The 18,691-nt window shown below is 37.7% G+C and overlaps 2 protein-coding genes across 7 annotated transcripts in view; one reads left to right on the top strand and one right to left on the bottom strand.

Annotated features, from left to right (window-relative positions):
• The window catches only part of FAM227B (family with sequence similarity 227 member B), a 211,676-nt gene that overhangs the window by 79,009 nt on the left and 113,976 nt on the right, over positions 1-18,691 (bottom strand). The gene's annotated exons all lie outside the window — the stretch shown is intronic.
• Positions 1-18,691, top strand: part of FGF7 (fibroblast growth factor 7) — a 107,410-nt gene that overhangs the window by 18,918 nt on the left and 69,801 nt on the right. For 2 of the 3 annotated variants that reach the window (XM_073303969.1, XM_073303968.1), the window contains exon 3: positions 500-643. The exons of the other annotated variant lie outside the window; for it this stretch is intronic. The gene's annotated coding sequence lies outside the window, so the exon portion shown is untranslated. The remainder of the gene's footprint in view (positions 1-499; positions 644-18,691) is intronic. 3 annotated transcript variants of the gene reach the window in all.

An 18,691-nucleotide genomic window follows, 5' to 3' on the forward strand; every position in this document is an offset into this window, starting at 1 on the left:
ATCTTCTCTGTATGTATATATCTTCTTACTATATATGTTCAATTCTATGTATCTGATGAAGTGGGCTGTAGCCCACGACAGCTTATGCTCGAATAAATTTGTTAGTCTTTAAGGTGCCACAAGTACTCCTGTTCTTTTTGCGGATACAGACTAACACGGCTGCTATTCTGAAACCTAAATAAACCTGTTAGCTGATATTCCCTCTTTTTCCCCAATGCTTAATTTGAGTCTTGTAGTCATTCAGTATTTAACTGACAATAGCAACTGTATTGGTAGAAAACAGCTGACTCATTTTTAAATCCTGTGGGTCAGTTTTTTATGGGTGAGGGTTGAAAAACGCATGTATACAATTTGTGCATTCAGATGCACATGCAAATAACTAGTTAGGGAAATTCTGCTCGCGGTTACTGTAATTTAAATCTAGAGCTACTCTAGATTTAAATAGCTGTTTTTAAGAGCAGAAATTGATCTTTAAACATCTAACTTGCTTCCATTTCAGTTCAACAAAACCCAAGTCTCCATGGCACTACATCTATTCTCCCAGGCTTGTGGGGGTTCTAGAAAGGGAAGGGAGCTAAGGTTGTGGTTTCTGTTAATTTTGAATGGACAGCCAACAGATAATGAGGAGTTCATGGTTGAAATGGTAAGAAACTTGTATACATTTTTTTTGCTCATGTGCTTGTAAGTTTTCTAAAGAGTAAGCAAAAAAATGGACTCTAAATATTATACTCCAGCCAAGTTTTTCTACTCTCCAAAACAATAAAACCGATGCTTAGAGGAATTAAACCATAATTTTAAGGAGCAGATGATACAGTGAGGACTGAGTGGGATGAAGCAGAATACATAAAACATGCTCTACATCTTGCTCTGCATCCTTTTCTAGGGACCTACAAGGCACTAAGTGCTCCTCGGAATTCCTGAGCACCCTCAATTCCCATTGATTTTAGTGGGAAATGAGTAAACTACACACTTTTTAGGAGAGCTCAAAACCTTGTGTGATCAAGCACCCTAGTTTGCTGCTGTTTTGAAGACCTGGTTATATTACCTTGAGACTCATGACACTTGGCATACCACACTATCCATTTTTAGTGGTACCAGGATTGTCTTAAATCAGCAGGCAGTTGGGCACAGCTGTGGAAGTTGCTTCTTTTTGACATCCATTTTATGATTCTCTCCTCATGTAAATACCTAAATCCCCCTCTCAAGGTGTTTATAAGAATTACCTTTCCCTTGCATCCATTCTTTTATTGGAACACCTTTGCTTTTATCTGCTTGTATGTTCATATTTATAATTACTGTATCTTAATTTGTTTGTTTTTATTATGCTGTATCGCAATCTGAGTACACAGTATATTTATAAAGAAACATCTTCTCTCCTAACGATAGAGCATTTTGTTAAAAACGTGGACTTTACAGTCGAAGCTAAGATGGAAAACTACAAGCATCCTCATTACTTTCTTATGGTGCAGACCTCAAATTTTTAAGTCAATGTGTAAAATTTACATGTGAATACTCCAACTGAAGTCAGTAGGACTGAGTAAAGTTATATACATGCTGATGTGTTTGCAGGATCGGACCCCAAGCTGGAAACTTATGTTAGTTATTTTTTAAATAAAGCATATTTTTTGTGCATTTCCAACATGAATAAAAACATGTCATTTTAAAATCCAGGTGAGGAAATTAACTGACAAAGCTCTTACCATCTTGGAAATGCTAGTACATCCAATACAGCTTATCATCTATCTATGGCTGTGATGAATAAAAACTTCACTAGCTCTGTAGCAGCAGGAATAGCCCACCATAGAGAGAAGAGGATTTCTTCCTCCTAGTCTCCAGTCTGGCCATGTTATAAATTATAAAATATTAGCACTAGCAAATGCCTTTACCAGATGTTTAACACAATGGGACCAGTATGCAGAAAGGAACTTGGACTAAAAAAGAAGAATAAAGTTCCTTTAAGTTTTTATGTTGATGGGCCCCTTGTGAGTGTATTATAAAAGAGGCGCCCTGCTTTTCTCATGAAATTAATTGCATATAGTATTAATTGCTCTCCTCGATTTCTCATAAATGTTTAGTTTATTGTTCTTCTCAACAACACAATGCTATCAGTGGAAAAGCCAAGACTGAAAGCAATTATAGTATATCATACAGCTTCTCATATTGGATGGATGTTCTTAGAGAATAAATTTTTATTCTTAATAGTTTATTCAATCCTTTACTTTTTATAAAATTTATTTTATAAATGAAAATGCATAGCACCAAATGTGAGACTGAAAACCTTAATAAAATGATAAAGTTATTTTACCCGGTATATTAATAGATTTTCAAAAGTTAATCTTTTTAAAATTTAAAGTTAATTTATTTCTTGTGAAAAATGTCACTGACTAAAGTACTTCATTCAAAGAGGTGGCATGGGACAGTGGCAACTCCACAGGAGAGGAGGTGGTATAATCTTTGTGCCCATTCAGTTCTTGGCCTCTCTGCTAAGATCACCAAGAGGCTGGTAACTGTGACTGTAGTTTTGTAACCAGGACATCTATCTACCAGAAAATGGACTAAGGCCAGCAATTCATTACAGCCATTAAAAAACCACCACACGGTAACTACTTTTGATCACTGCTGCCTTGGGTTGACCTTAAACTGGTGACACGGAGTAAGCAGCTCCACATAGATTAAAAATCCCATAAACATTCTAGTTCTTAGGCTTGATTCAGACCTGAGATATGCTGATGCCTGCTGTTGTATCCCAGGGAGCAGAGCACCCCGGGGGTGTAAAGTCTGCTTGGAATGGGTTTTAGTGGTACAATACACTTATTGACTATACTTGTAGGAAATGGTTCTGCTTCACTGCCTTCAAGAAAAAGCTGTACAGTACTTGTGTTATAAGACTTTTCGTGCAATTCCTGACTCAGTCTCTTTTCTGCACATCTAGCGCAGTTTTCTTTACTGACGCCAACTCATGTGTCTCCATTTCTGTAGAACAGACCATGGGTTACAAGAGAGACTTTTCTTATTGTTAGAGGAAGCTAAATAATGCCTTGTAGTTTGTGGTATGTGAAGGAGGGAGGGATTTCTTTAGGGTGACCATAAAAAATGTCAAGTAAAAAATGAATCATTTTGACATTTCATTTAAAAATCAACTGTTTTGTTTCAAGTCAACCTAAACGAAATTGTTTTGGCTTTCATTTTGGCAAGGCAAAGTGAAAAAATTTGCTTGGCCACACACACCCCAATTTGCTCAGCTCTACTTGAAAAGTGACAGGAAATGTTGCTAGCTTTTGCAGGAATATGTAACTATTCCTCCCCCTACCCTCCACTACATTGTTTTCAGTTGCTCCTTCAAAAAGTCTGCAGATCTTGCACTACCTGACATGCAATCCTGTCAAAAATAACAGAGGATCACAATACTGTTACCATTTCAGTGTCCCACTGTGTGCGTGGGAGAGCTTGTTTCTTCTTATCTACAAAGATAGCCTCTTCTCAGGCAACTCCTTTAGCTTTTGGATACTAAGATAGATGGTAACTGGAAGATGCAGAGAGACTCACCCATATCATTTCATCTTTGTTTGGACTTATTGTACTTTCATAGGGGAAAAAAATATTAACGGAAGCTAAATATGCAATATCAGCTCCTTACCCAGTGCCATCCATGGAAAAGGGAATACCAGTAATACTCTAAGTCAGTGGTTCCCAAACTTAATAACCTGTGAATCCCTTTCACTAAAATGTCAAGTCTCGCGAACCCCCTCCTAAAAATGTATATTTCCAGGGATTTTCTCCTTTACCTGAGTATAAATTATAAAAGTAGTGATCTTGGAAATATAAAATTTGTTTTATGATATGCTTATTACACACTATTTATTAATATTTATCCTTACAGTATTTTATTACATTATGAAAACGGCAACACTCTTCCAAGATTTCACTTTCGTAGCTTGTATCACTTTGAATAAACCTGTTATAAGACAAGGCTCCTATGTTTCATCAAGGAGTATCAGAAGTGAAATAGCATGAAAGTATTTAAGAAGCCAACTCAAAGAGTTCCTCCTACACAAGCATTCAGGTCTTGAGCAGTCCAGGCAAACAATGCATGTTACAACAAAGCTTAAACTTGTTCTTCATAATAATTTTAAAAACCAATACTAGCTGGCTAGTTAATTTTAAAAACAGCAAAAAATACCCACCTCCCTTTCCATTTCTTATGAGGAGTCTTGAAGTTTAAATCTCCTCAGTGTGATAGATATGCTTGCTTTGATCTGCTTACCTCTGGGAAGTCCCCAAGGCTCCAGGCTGCTGGCCCCATGCTGCCTGGGATCCCTAGGGACAGCTCTGTCCACCATTAGGGAATTTTTTCCCCCCGAGAACCCCCTGTAATATTTCACGAACCCCCAGGGGTTCACAAACCGCAGTTTGGGAACCACTGCTCTAAATCATGTTTCAGAGAGATTTGCATTTAACATTTATTTCAGTATTTAAAGGGGATAAAACCTTGCCTCTGCTTTCTCATAGATCAGGATGTAGAATATAGCTTGTTTATGACTTGTTGTAAGGCCCAAATTTGCAAAATTGTGTTGTTTTTAATTACCTAAAAAGTATGGAGAGCTTACTCTTACTAAATATAAAATTCACGGCTAAAATGAAGGATTCAAGTGAGAATTCAATCCTTTGAAGTTTGCTCATAATCTAGAGTACTAGTCCACTGAGTCATCAAAACATAGGATCAACAGCCTGAATTCACAAAACAATCTAATAGAAAATTCATATAATGGCAGCAAGAAAACATTACTAGAATCTGCTCTTTACCAGTAAAGCACCATGCTACCAAATAGTCTAGTTATTGCTGTCCTCCAAGCAGGTAGAAATCTCCCTCCTAATAAAATAGACAAGTTACTGTGCACACAAATATACCTTAGTAGTAGCAAGAAGTTTCTTCAAGTGCAGTTATGCAGCGAATGTTGTGGTGGGAAACTTAAGGGCTACCAGATTTGTGTGCATATTAGATATTTTCATGCAATTTGAAAATAACCCCAAGTTTTTAATTTAAAATTTTATTTTTGTTTATAAATAAAAATGCGAACGTGTGCATCAGTGTTCCTTCCACTGCAGGTGACAATGACATCTCCAAAGGAAGGTTCTGAATATTTTATCCTGTCAAGGAATCTGACTGAACTTGCACCAATTCTATTGTTTAACCTGTTGATAAAAACAACAGGGTATAATATGGGAATGAAACAAATGCCTTTACATTTTCATTAGTGTGTGACCTTCAGCAAAAATAATATTCTTGCTAAAAGTTGTCTAATATTCTGCAATATATTTTAGAATAATTTTTATAAATATTTAAAGTCAAAGTAGCCTCATGTTTACTTGGATGACAGTGGATAGCATGACTATGAAAATAAGCATACTTCATGATTTCAAAAATGCACTCTGCAATCATTTCCTAATTCAAAAATTTGTCCGACCTACAACCATAGTAAATTAAAAGGATTGATTGCTGATAGCATCTTACTGTATGAGAAGTTCAGATCTATAAATTCCCTATTGATTTGGAAAGGGCATCTGATTATACAGAGTGTACAGCTTTGATAAAGCAGTTAATTTAGCTGTTTTCATTTTGTGCATCAAGAGCTGTTCTTACTATTCTTATTTTATAGCAGTGTATAATACATATAGCATCATATAGGGTCATATAGCATCACTGGATTTTTAACAGAAGTAGTAGGTTGAGACTTCTGCTTAAAAACTGATGGTACAATATGAGCTAATATCACCTTAATTGTGATAATGAGTTGAATATCAGATTTTATTTCACTTATGTCAAACAAAATACTAATAGCCGTATTGTGCCATTAATTTGTAAATGAATGGGGAATCATACTTTATAAAGGATGGCAACATTCACATTTCACTTTTGTCAAGAGTTTAATAAAATTTCTTAATTTTTCCCTTTACAGTGTGAAGATAACAGCAACAAATTCCTACTTTTATTTTTGCAAAATTCTTTAACTAATTTACTCTTGTCCTGGGACCTAATTTTAACTATTTTAAAAGGAAGCATTACTGTAAAAAAGAATTTATGTATAAGTATGTTTCTTCAGCATGAAGTGGTATATTCTGAATATACTAGACTATTTAGCAGAAGCGATCTACAGCAATTGTATCCTTTTGATATATTCAGAAACACTTAGCCAGACCATATTAGTCTGGCTCCGCAAGTGCTTCCCATGACAAGGTGCTTGGAGATGGTAAACTCATGCCAAAGATCTCTTCCATCCACCATGGATCTTATTTACTCTGTTATTCAATAAAAGCTCCAAATTGCCTCTCCACACTCACAAAAACCATTTTTGGGAGCCAACAGTTTCTCCAGCAAAGCTGAAATTGAACCACCTTCCACACACATTGGAAGTCTAGAGCACAGTTATATTTCAAATAGAATGATGAAGCTAATGATCTCGGTTAGATAAAGGCGTTTTGTAACAAGGCCTGGCCAGAGAACATCTGTTCTGGTGCCGGAATCCAAGCAGTAGTGTTTAGAGAAGGTATGTGCTTGAGTTCCAGCTAGCTGAGCAATGGATTTGGCCATTGAAAAATATCTGTCAAATGCCAGAAAAGCTGTGTTATTTCTAGTCAATTATTGAGTCTTCATTCCACATTAGGGAATAATATAGCACTATCTTAATCAATTTATATGCAATAAATATTTAACACCATAAATATATCACAATAGCATAAGTGTGTAATAAATCCTTGGATAAAGAGCAGGGACAAGGGAGAAACATACCGCAATACAAGTCTTTATCATAAAGCTCGATGTATAATCCACATAAATTTAAGGTTTATTAAAATATGTGATCTGTGAGGAAATTTGTTCTAGTTCTATGCCCAAATCTGCTATTGTCTCACAGTGACACACTGGACAAATCACTTAAATTCAGTGGCTCGATTTCCCCTTTGTGATCATAAGATGAAAGGTCCTATTGCATATAAATTGATTAAGACAGTAAAATATTACTATTTCTTCAAAATAACTTCTGCTCTTGATAAGACTGGACTAGGGCTATAAAATCTTCAGGGAAATATTAACGATATTTTTCAACCAGTAGATCATAGAAACTTTTTTTTTGTTGAGAATATAGCAAAGATCTTGAATACACAGATTTTCATGCTATTCAGTTTCTTTTATTACTCATTGACTAAGTATCTTGAAAACAATGATCACGATCTACCACAGCTACTGTGGAAGTAAAAATGTAACATACTATGAAAGTGCCAGAAGAATGCTTAAAAATAGGCCACAAGGATAGAATGATAAACTAAACATCAAAGGCAATTAGGTTTGTATTCTGGGTATAATTATAGCAGCTGAAAAGTTAACCACCACATACCACCTATGATAGGAAAAACATCCCAGGTCGCATGAAGTGAGCTGTAGCTCACGAAAGCTTATGCTCAGATAAATTGGTTAGTCTCTAAGGTGCCACAAGTACTCCTTTTCTTTTTGCGGATCCCAGGTCGGACTCCTGTCCCAGGACCAGCAGCTTTGAATTGGCTAGAAGGGAAATCTAAAGATGCCAGAGACGGGGGGCAGCGGAGGAGTTTCCCCACCTTTTTTCCCCCCAGTACATGCCAAAATATTTTTGACTCATAAAAATATATCTAAAGTGGAACTTTAGATTTCACTCCTGTTTAAAAATACCTCAAGCAGTAAGGAATACAGTATTTTAGATTTAATATCAACTGCCACTGTATTTCTCTGACATATAGCTGGGAAAATCTGCCTTTGAGGACTGGAGTTACAGCATAAGTTTGGATAAAGCATTTTCAAATGTTTGGCTCCTCTCTAATTTGCATCATTTTATTAGGAGATTTGTTGGACCTTATTATATTTCATGCATTCTTTTTATGACTGTAGGCATTAAAGAGAGAGGTTCAGAATGCCCTCTTTTGCCTCCCCAAAATAAAATTAGGATAGTGTGTAAATACTAAATAGACATTATGCATTTGTTCCTTATTTTCATATCTCCAATCACATTGGTTTTCCACTGATAATATGAATTAAGTATACAACTTCAAAAATTATAGCACTCACCTATTGAGCAGCCTCTCTCTGTTCTTCCCCACAACCTCCCTACTAAGCATGCAAACCTAAGGAGACCTCCATTAAAGTTACTTGTACTTAGAGTGCTCTAAAGTAAACCATTCCTGCTTTAATATGGAATTTGAAAAAAAGCTTCCCATCTGATGCTATGTAGGCACTTGCTTTTCCTGAAAATGGGTTTGAGGAGAAAGTATTGAGAAAATGGATGCTGTGGACCTGGAATTTCTCAAGTTTAGTCTTCAGAATAATTGTTTAATTTATAACATTAAGACTATCAATAAAATCTTTCCTGATTCTGTAGTATAGTTATAGTATTTGACATGTCATTTAATATATGCACATGATGCTTCGGTGACAGGCTTTGCTGAACTAGTCAAAGCAGAAGCAGGCATATTTTAAAGTGTCAGCACTAAAATATTTTGAAGGCTGAACTAGAGGTTTAGACCAGTACTCTGTGATGCAATCCTTCTATATAAACTCTTCAATTAAATTCTTCCCAACTCTCAAAGTTCCTAGGAATAGAAGGAGCTTCTTCAGACAGCATTGGAATATTAGGGGATCCTAGGGTGGAGAGAGCCTGGAAGTCGGTATATTTTAAGGTAGTAGCAATGCACAATGAGGCAGGTATGAGCATAATTTACATGTAGGTCCACACTTGCAATTGAACCTAAAGATATAAATTTATCCAGCATCTGCTTTTCTGCTGAACAGATGCTGTAGCTTCCTCATATTATGTGAAAATATCAGCGCATACTTGGTTGTTACTTAATTTCTAAAAGCAGATATTTCTGTATTATTCAGGGGATTGATAATGGGATATAAAGCATCTTTCTAATGTTACTGGTTCAAAGACGGCCTGCATTGGTAGCAAATGAGCAGTACCCACCTGATGGTTGTTTGGCAGCCAATGTGAAATCAGCTGGTTTCATTCTAGCAGCTCAGAACAGGTAGCCTCATAACAAAATCATCACTAATTGGCATCCTTTTGGGCAGTCTCCCTAAATATGCCCAACATTGAATCCATTTGCGGACTGAATTACCATCTCACCTCTAGACGTGGGACCCACTAGGTAAAGAATAAGGCATTATGACTGGGAAGTTTGCACTGGTGGTGGCTTGCTGTACCTGTTCTGCCTGTAAACAGAGGTCTTCATTCTCCAGGACTATCAGACTGGCACTTTCCATAAGAACTAAAATGCTCACACACACTATAAAAATGCAGGAATTTCTGACTGTCTGAAGAGTTCACTTATACGGACATCAGCTAATACCCAAGTATCTCTACTATTAAGATCCTTAGTGAGTTTTATCTATAAAGAAATCAGTTGGCCTACATCATTAACACACTTATACAGACAGAGGATAAAACAGTTTTATATTACCAGAAGTTGCATCATTATGGATTATTATTTTAGCATTGTTAGCTCTCTATAATATGATGTTGCTCCCACAGGATTACTGATTAAAATAGGAACCAGATGTGCCTTTCATGACCAGATTGAAAAAGATAAACAACTAGAAAATCAATTCAAATAAAAAGGATGCCCTGAGGGTGTTTTTCAAAACTGGAGAGAAAGAGACTGAGCAAGAGAGAATCTTTTGGGAAGGTGGAGCAGGGGGTGGAAATTTTTCCTCACAACAGATCTCCTTTCCCCCATAAATAGCTAGGGATCCTGGGACAACCTAGATTTTCAGACACATTTTTTATTATGTGGCAATGCAACATTAAGTTAAAATTGTGTATTTAGACAGCACCATAAGAAAAAAGTCAGAGTTTTCAGTACCACTCTCATAAAAAACCCCCACACCTTTTAGGCCTATTGAGGGATAAAGTTGGTGAAAGGAACGAGCCCATACTTAAGACCCAGATTTGAATGTTTTAAAAGAGTACCATCTCAGTCTGAAGACTTATAAACATTATAAAGCTTCAGCAAAATTACCTGACTGTAGCTCATTAATAAAAGATCAAAAGAGAAACTGAGAGGGAGTCCTACCCTCTGGCCAAGTCTATTTAGTAGGAAAATGCTCTAATTAGAAGCCTGGAATCTTGTAGATTATAATAGAGATGGTTAATGGCACTTGGACTGTGGGATAAGCCAGCCACTTTTTCCTCCCCTGTCCTCAGAGAGGCCGGGCATTCCCAATCCAAAAGACACAGGGGCCTTTGAAACCATGAAGTCATGTCCCCCATGCCAGAGACTATTTGCACCACTGTTGTTTTCCCTATCCCAGACCTGTGCACAGGCTAACTGATGCCTGGCATTCTTTTCCTCCACACCTACAGTCTAGGTGAGGGCCTTCCTTCTCTCCTTCCTGTTGAGGATGAAGGGTGGGGGAGATTCATCCCAGTGGCATATGGCAGACTCAGTTGGAGGCGCTGATCTTTTCTTTACTTGCTCGGATACTACAGTAGGCAAGGAGCAAAGCCCAGATCAATTCTCCTGCTCAGCACAGGTTCTAGTGGCTATTGTTGCAGGCCTGGTTAGGGCAGGCTAGCCCTATGGCCCATGCCAGAGGCTGTTCCACCAGGCAAACAATAAGTGACCCCGTCAGGGCTCTGTAATTTGACTTGAAACAACACACTATATATAGCTAACATTATGAGAAGACTTATCCCTGGCACTTATAAAAATACTTCTGAGGAACAAGGCTTTGCTTCTTGCAAGATTGTGCCAAAATATCAGGTATTTTCAAAAAATTCTCTTGTGGGAGGCAACTCCTGCTCCCCTGTTATGAATCATTCCCGTTACCCTATTTTCAAGTTGAACACTTGTGCTAAGTTCTCAATATACTCAGCCTAAGTTTCAGAAACAAAGGCTAAACACTTCCAGCAAGTGCATCTTAGTATGCATTTGTTTGCCAAGTGGTGTTACCTCCCTTCTTGGTTATGTTTATGAGAACATTTGTTTTAAATGAGAACAAATTAATACACTCACTGGTCCCTTCCCTTTTCTACTCTATGGAAATGGATCCGTCGTACTCAGAATTTATCACAAGCTGGGGGAGGGCAGAAGAATATTTGTGGGAGCCCATCCTAAAATATTGGCACTACATCACAATTCCATTATTTGCACACCAGGAGCCTATTTTTTTAAATAAAACTGAGTCCTAGATGCTAATGTAAAAAACAATTGTTTCAAGGGAGATGCTGGGAAGAGAGGGATCCCAGAAGCTCCTTGTTAAAATTCTACCACCAAACTAAAGGGTGGGTGGGGAAATTTCCCTGCCACTGATGCAGTCAGACCCTCTCTGTATATTGCTAAATATTTCTTGCCAAAGAGGTCTGAGGCATCAAAAATATTTCTGCCAAGCAACATATTTTTTCTGGAATGGACCAGATTATCTCAAGTGTTTTCTAGGATAGGACTTCACCCGAGACTTAGTACAGAGTCTTCACCTCCCTCTTACCTCACACTCCAAATTGCATAAGTCGAACACTTTGCTATACAATCAATTACACACAAAAGCTACATTAAAAGAATGTTAGAGTTGCAAAGTAAAGCAAGTCAAAGTCAAGAAATGCCAGAACTAAGATTGCTTCAGAGTAGCAGCCGTGTTAGTCTGTATTCGCAAAAAGAAAAGGAGTACTTGTGGCACCTTAGAGACTAACCAATTTATTTAAGCATAAGCTTTCGTGAGCTACAGCTCACTTCATTGGATACATTCAGTGGAAAATACAGTGGGGAGATTTATATACATAGAGAACATGAAACAATGGGTGTTACCATACACACTGTAACAAGAGTGATCACTTAAGGTGAGCTATTACCAGCAGGAGAGCGGGGGGTTGGGGGGGAACCTTTTGTAGTGATAATCAAGGTGGGCCATTTCCAGCATTGACAAGAATGTCTGAGGAAGCCGGGAGGGGTGGGGTGGAGGAGGGGGAATAAACATGGGAAAATAGTTTTACTTTGTGTAATGACCCATCCACTCCCAGTCTCTATTCAAGCCTAAAGTTAATTGTATCCAGTTTGCAAATTAATTCCAATTCAGCAGTCTCTCCTTGGAGTCTGGTTTTGAAGTTTTTTTGTTGAAGAATTGCCACTTTTAGACCTGTAATTGAGTGACTAGAGAGATTGAAGTGTTCTCTGACTGGTTTTTGAATGTTATAATTCTTGATGTCTGATTTCTGTCCATTTATTCTTTTACGTAGAGACTGTCCAGTTTGACCAATGTACATGGCAGAGGGGCATTGCTGGCACATGATGGCATAGATCACATTGGTAGATGTGCAGGTGAACGAGCCTCTGATAGTGTGGCTGATGTGATTAGGCCCTATGATGGTGTCCCCTGAATAGATATGTGGACACAGTTGGCAACGCGCTTTGTTGCAAGGACAGGTTCCTGGGTTAGTTGTTCTGTTGTGTGGGGTGTGGTTGCTGGTGAGTATTTGCTTCAGGTTGGGGGGCTGTCTGTAAGCAAGGACTGGCCTGTCTCCCAAGATCTGTGAGAGTGATGGGTTGTCGTTCAGGATAGGTTGTAGATCCTTGATGATGCGTTGGAGAGGTTTTAGTTGGGCGCTGAAGGTGACGGCTAGTGGCGTTCTGTTATTTTCTTTGTTGGGCCTGTCCTGTAGCAGGTGACTTCTGGGTACTCTTCTGGCTCTGTCAATCTGTTTCTTCACTTCAGCAGATGGGTATTGTAGTTGTAAGTGTGCTTGATAGAGATCTTGTAGGTGTTTGTCCCTGTCTGAGGGGCTGGAGCAAATGTGGTTGTATCATAGAGCTTGGCTGTAGACGATGGATCGTGTGGTGTGGTCTGGGAGAAAGCTGGAGGCATGTAAGTAGGAATAGCTGTCCGTAGGTTTCCGGTATAGGGTGGTGTTTATGTGACCAGCGCTTATTAGCGCCATAGTGTCCAGGAAGTGAATCTGTTGTGTGGACTGGTCCAGGCTGAGGTTGATGGTGGGATGAAAATTGTTGAAATCATAGTGGAATTCCTCAAGGGCTTCTTTTCCATGGTTCCAGATGATGAAGATGTCATCAATGTAGCGCAAGTAGAGTAGGCGCATTAGGGGACGAGAGCTGAGGAAGTGTTGTTCTAAGTCAGCCATAAAAATGTTGGCATACTGTGGGGCCATGTGGGTACCCACAGCAGTGCCGCTGGTTTGAAGGTATACATTGTCCCCAAATGTGAAATAGTTATGGGGGAGGACAAAGTCACAAAGTTCAGCCACCAGGTTTGCCGTGACATTATTGGAGATACTGTTCATGACGGCTTGTAGTCCATCTTTTTGTGGAATGTTGGTGTGGCCACTGTATTTTCCACTGAATGCATCCGACTAAGTGAGCTGTAGCTCACGAAAGCTTATGCTTAAATAAATTTGTTAGTCTAAGGTGGCACAAGTACTCCTTTTCTTTTTGAGAATTAAGATTGTCCATTTAACCTTAATTCAGCTGCCTTGTGCGTACATTTTAGGACAGTGTTTAATTACATAATCACCCAGTATTTTTTTCTACAGTAGTGATACTAGAGGCCTTTCTAAAGGATATCCTGTCATTATGGCTGAAATAATGGCTACCAAGGCGGCCATATTGATTGTTATACAATACAGGGATACTGAAGCCAAAAGTAGTTAAGCAGAGCCTGTGGAAAACTACATTTAATCTCTACACAGGATCTATCAGACTGTGTATTACTGATAGGTTCTCCACTTTCATAAACCATTGGAGAAACACTTGTGATGGCTCTAAATGTTGTAAAGGTTCTAAGAGCTCCCTCCTCTTCCAAACCTTCCTGGAGGAACTTTAGGTCTTGGAAAGCTGACTCTTGTTACATCTGCTAACTATTATCTGAGAGGTAGCAAAAGACTGGGAACAAGCTACACTGCTGGGTTAAAAGGAGAGAAGGATACAAAGGGCTTTGGGGCAATGAGAAACCCATTTATAGACTGGCAAACTCATGAGCAGAAAAATGTATAAGCAGTACAATATTAAGAAAAATACATATTAAGCTCAATTAGCTTTTCAACCAAAATCATTTTAGAGCCCAGAAACCAGCTACTCATAGCAGAGACTGTCTAGAGCCAGCCAACATTGTTCACTGCTAACAATGCCATAAAATAAAAAACAAAAAAAGTCATGATTTTTAAAAAGGGAATTTTACTAAAAATGTGGTTAAGTAGGAAAAAACTGCCTGTCAACATTGTTAAATAACATTTCATTAACTTCCCTGAAAAGTTTAATTATTTTATTCTGTGGTTTGTCAGTCAACTGTGTCCATTTAAAAAAAAAATCTGGCTGGGGGTATCATACCAGTAACATGCCACGTTCTGCACATCAGTATATTGCATTTCAGCACAATATCTATAGCACACGAGCTGGTTAAATTATTAATAAATTATTTTATTACTTTAGATATTTTATGAGTCATTTGTAAATCAGCCCTGATTTCTATGGATATAAGTGTATACTAAGTAGCTTGGAAGACCAAGTGTCAGCCTACTGGCTGTTTCTGAACTGTTTAATATGCTTGTTAGTTACTTATGGTTCGTGGCCACTAAAATCTCAGTATTATTTCTGCTCCCTAAGTAAACAAACTTTTAAAATAGTAGGTTAGTAACTAGCAAATACTGAATAAAAGATTAATAGTGTCTGATGAATACTTCCATTGCACACAAATACTCTTGTTCAAGTGCGAATATAGAGATTCTCAAGAAGAACAACCATTTGTCTGAACAAAAAAACATATTTGTACACACACGTTTACTGAATAGGTCAGCCTGTGGTGCTATCACCATACCATACAACGTTTAAATCTGGGTTATATGATCCAATCCATGTAAATGTTTGGCTGGATAGGCAACAGTTAATCAAAGAAATGTCCAAAGAGTAAGTGACTTATGGGTCAGACTGCTAGTCTCAACAGTCCCTGACAATCACAACTTTCCTGCTTCTAATCTTTCTGCCAGCTGTTATCTTTTTTTTAAATCTGTGGACCATTATCTAACTGTTTCATTAGCTTCACTCACATAAAACAAATCCCAAAGGACTCACTATCTCCAACACAGCTATTATAAAAGAAACAAAGGGACCCCTGCAGAGCTCTTTAAAATATTCCTGGTTATGAAGGGAGGGAAAGCCAAAACCACCAGAATAACCAGCAGATATAAGAGAAGGCTGGGTATCCTATACATCCTTTTTCTCGCTGTCCAGTCCAGTGAGGCTCACACTCATGGAAGTTTGAGGACCTTCACCAATATAACTTCCAACCAGGAATGTTACTTTTAGTTTGCAGTCTAGATGACAGACAAGAAGTGTAACTTAAATTTCACTTTTTATGCAATTATCTGTGGTCATGCAAAGAGAAGTCACAGCATAAAACAGTCTCTGTGATACTCCACAGTTTTAAACAAGTGTGTTTTACTTAAATGTTTTTAAAAGGGTGTGGAGATATATTCTGTGTGGAAATTCATCCATTGTGTGAAGGACTAAGGCCAGGCCTTCTGTACCATTTAAGTCCCTGCACCATAGGGGCTGCTGGCAGCGAGGACTATAGGGGTGTCTTACTCACTGGAGAAATGATTTCCATCCTGCTACCATATAGTCCAACAGAGGAAACCACAATAGGGGTGGAACAGGTACATGCTAAGTGGGGGCCTCAAATCCATCTTTACACAGATCCAATATCATCCATAGCTGGTGCGGAAGGGCTGCTACCACTTTTCCAGCCCATAGTAAGGTGCCCCACTCTCCTTAAATTCATAGCCTGGAAGAATAGTAGCAGGGGGATGCACAGCATCCTTGCCCCCTGGCCCTGGGTTGGGGATGTGGATTTCACATCCCACTGCTTTGCACTCAACCTGCATAGAGCTCAAATATTTGGATTCCATGTGGGTGGAATAGATTTCAGTCAGAATGAATACTCCAACTATTGGTTTGGAATAGCTGTTTTAAAAAAGCATAGAAGTGTTTTATTTTACTAATGTGACCATTTCAATAGTAGGGCAGGTCAGGAAGTAGACCAGCCCAAACGTGGTCTATTTAAGAAAAAATTGAAGTCTGTTTCTGACAAAATTAATTCTCTTCTGATGCCATATGGGAAGGAGTCCCCTTCTGACACATAAGCAATATGTTTTTTTTAAAATCTCATGGCAGTGCAGCTGTGTATGGACAGATGAAATCCAGGTATAAATCTTGGCAGCAATAGTGTGTGTCACAAACAGAGATGGGCGGGGTGCTGTTTGGCTGTGATAGAAACTAACTGGAAATTTTCTGTCTGATGTGCATCTGAAAGGTTCCAATCAGTGTGAATTAATAAATACCTCACCCTGCTTAAACCCAATTATTTCAATTAAAGCAGTTCAACTGTGGTAAAATGAAAATCTGCCACAGCTGGTCTAAATGCAAAAGGCACCCTGGGATTATAGTTTTCACCTATTTCATCAAATTCTTGATGTATTTGCCCCTGGAATATTTTTACCTATTTAGCCTAAAGCTCAGACCTGGATATTTTGAAACTACATAGTAAATTCTCTGCCACTCTGCATCCTTCCCTAATACCTCACTACATTGCCTAATAGTTTCTTCTGGCCTTAAAAGTCTACATGAAATTAGTGGAAAGCAATGCAAAACTGATGCCTAGCACATGGGAATTAGAAGTAGTGAGGAAAATTGGGGATCCACTGTAAACCAATATTTACCATTTGTTGTTTTTTTTGGGGGGGAGTGACTTTTTAAAAATCAGCTAAAGCTGAAAAGATTAACTTTCAAATGTTACTAATTGAATTCTCTATCCATTTCTATGTCTTTTGTTTTTGCCACAGCATTTTAAGCCCAATTACAACACTCAGATCATCTAAAGTAAATAGATATCTTAATTAATTTAATTTTTAAATGAAACTCCTATCAAATCAGGTATAGCCACATCAGGAATAACCAAAAATAACAGAAAGCCTAGTAATTTGTGTAGAACAACTTCTGTTTAGAGATCAAACTTTTCCTCCTTTTCACATTGTAATGAAGTGCTGTCTTCATTACTGTAATTTATCAAAATTTACCAAATTTATTTATAAAAACAAAGTTATAGGAAATGGCTACATAATTGCAACATCAATTGCAGTTTCCCACTTAATTTTTGGTACATCCCTCACTTTCACAGATGCTTATTTATCATCTAAATGGGTAGTACTTTTGATATGCCATACCTTGGCAACTAACTGGTATCCTTGTCTCCTAGTGCTGATCTTACAAGTAATGCAAGTGAAAGATATTACTGTTGAAAAAGTATTGCTCCTGTTCTGAACCTATTTACATATTTTCTTATTCCATGAAAATTGCCTAGCAGTGGAGCAGGGTACTTCCCCCCCCCTCCACTTTGTATTGTTTTATGAGTATGTAACTGGATGTCATACAGTTAGCTGAAGAAGGTTAGGAAAGGTCTTTATGCAGCTACTTCCTAAAGTCAAATATAAAATATGTAGGAGTAAATCCCAAGCATTTCTATCATCTCCAGTAACACTTTATATTATTTTTCACTTGTTTGTGCTCATTAATCCCATCTGCTTTCATGCCAAGCCTGCACTGATAACAGCAAACCACTGACAAGAAAGTCTAGCTAAATTAGAAGATTTGTGACAACTGTGAACAACAGATCATAAAAAAAAAAGGTATCAGTGTTAAATCTTGGATGAAATCCTCATCCCTCTGTAGCTAGGATTTCACCACTTAAATTGAACAGGTAAACATGCCTTCATATTAGATCACATATTGATATAATTGACCCTTTTAAAAGCATACAACGTAGTGTTAGAGTTTTGTTAGTACAAAGAGAATTACAAGTATTTTCTTTTACAGCCACCTTTAGTATTAAGTTCTCCGCTCATCAGCAGCGTGAGTATCTGGTATGTAAGTCTTTAATTAACTAAACACAAGGGCAACCTATTTAGAAAATAAAAACCAAAATATTTACATAGTTGAGTCATGTTCTTTTTACAATTTCCTACATATGACTGTCAGTGCATATTGTATATATAGCGCACTTAACAAAAATGTTGATATTTTTTGTGGATATATGCCAGTGAATGGAGAAAGAATGGCTGAGAATTTCCATGGCAAAGTTATATGGAATTGAGGGAAATCGATTTGAACAAATTTAAATCGGTAACTTGTAGAAATAAAATAAATAACAAATAAAACACAAATACCTGCACCCAAATATCTCTATATTAGAGACAGAAAGCCAGATCCTCAGCTGGTGTAAACTGAAATAGTGCTGTTGAAATATGGGCCACAGTTTGTACGTTCTGATTTTATATAATATATATTATTACATACAAAAACTATGTTAAAAGAACATTATTAAGGTTGAAACATCAAGCACTCAAAAGTCAGGACACAAAGGTCTACCACCCATCCAAATTTCAATACCTGCTCAAATGCATGCACGCACTAGAGCTTTTCAAAGAAAAGAACACCAGAATTTAACATTGAGAAAAACAACATATTTTTCACTAGCCTTGTTCTAAGAAACACCTGAACCATGTTGGCTGAAGTTTAAAAATAAAAAATCATCTTGAGGCAGACATACAGCAATGACAATTTCAACCCAATGGTTACAGTTTTTCAAAGTTATAATCAACTGTAAACA

The sequence above is a fragment of the Lepidochelys kempii genome, chromosome 10, assembly GCF_965140265.1.
Source record: "Lepidochelys kempii isolate rLepKem1 chromosome 10, rLepKem1.hap2, whole genome shotgun sequence".
NCBI lineage: Eukaryota > Metazoa > Chordata > Testudines > Cheloniidae > Lepidochelys > Lepidochelys kempii.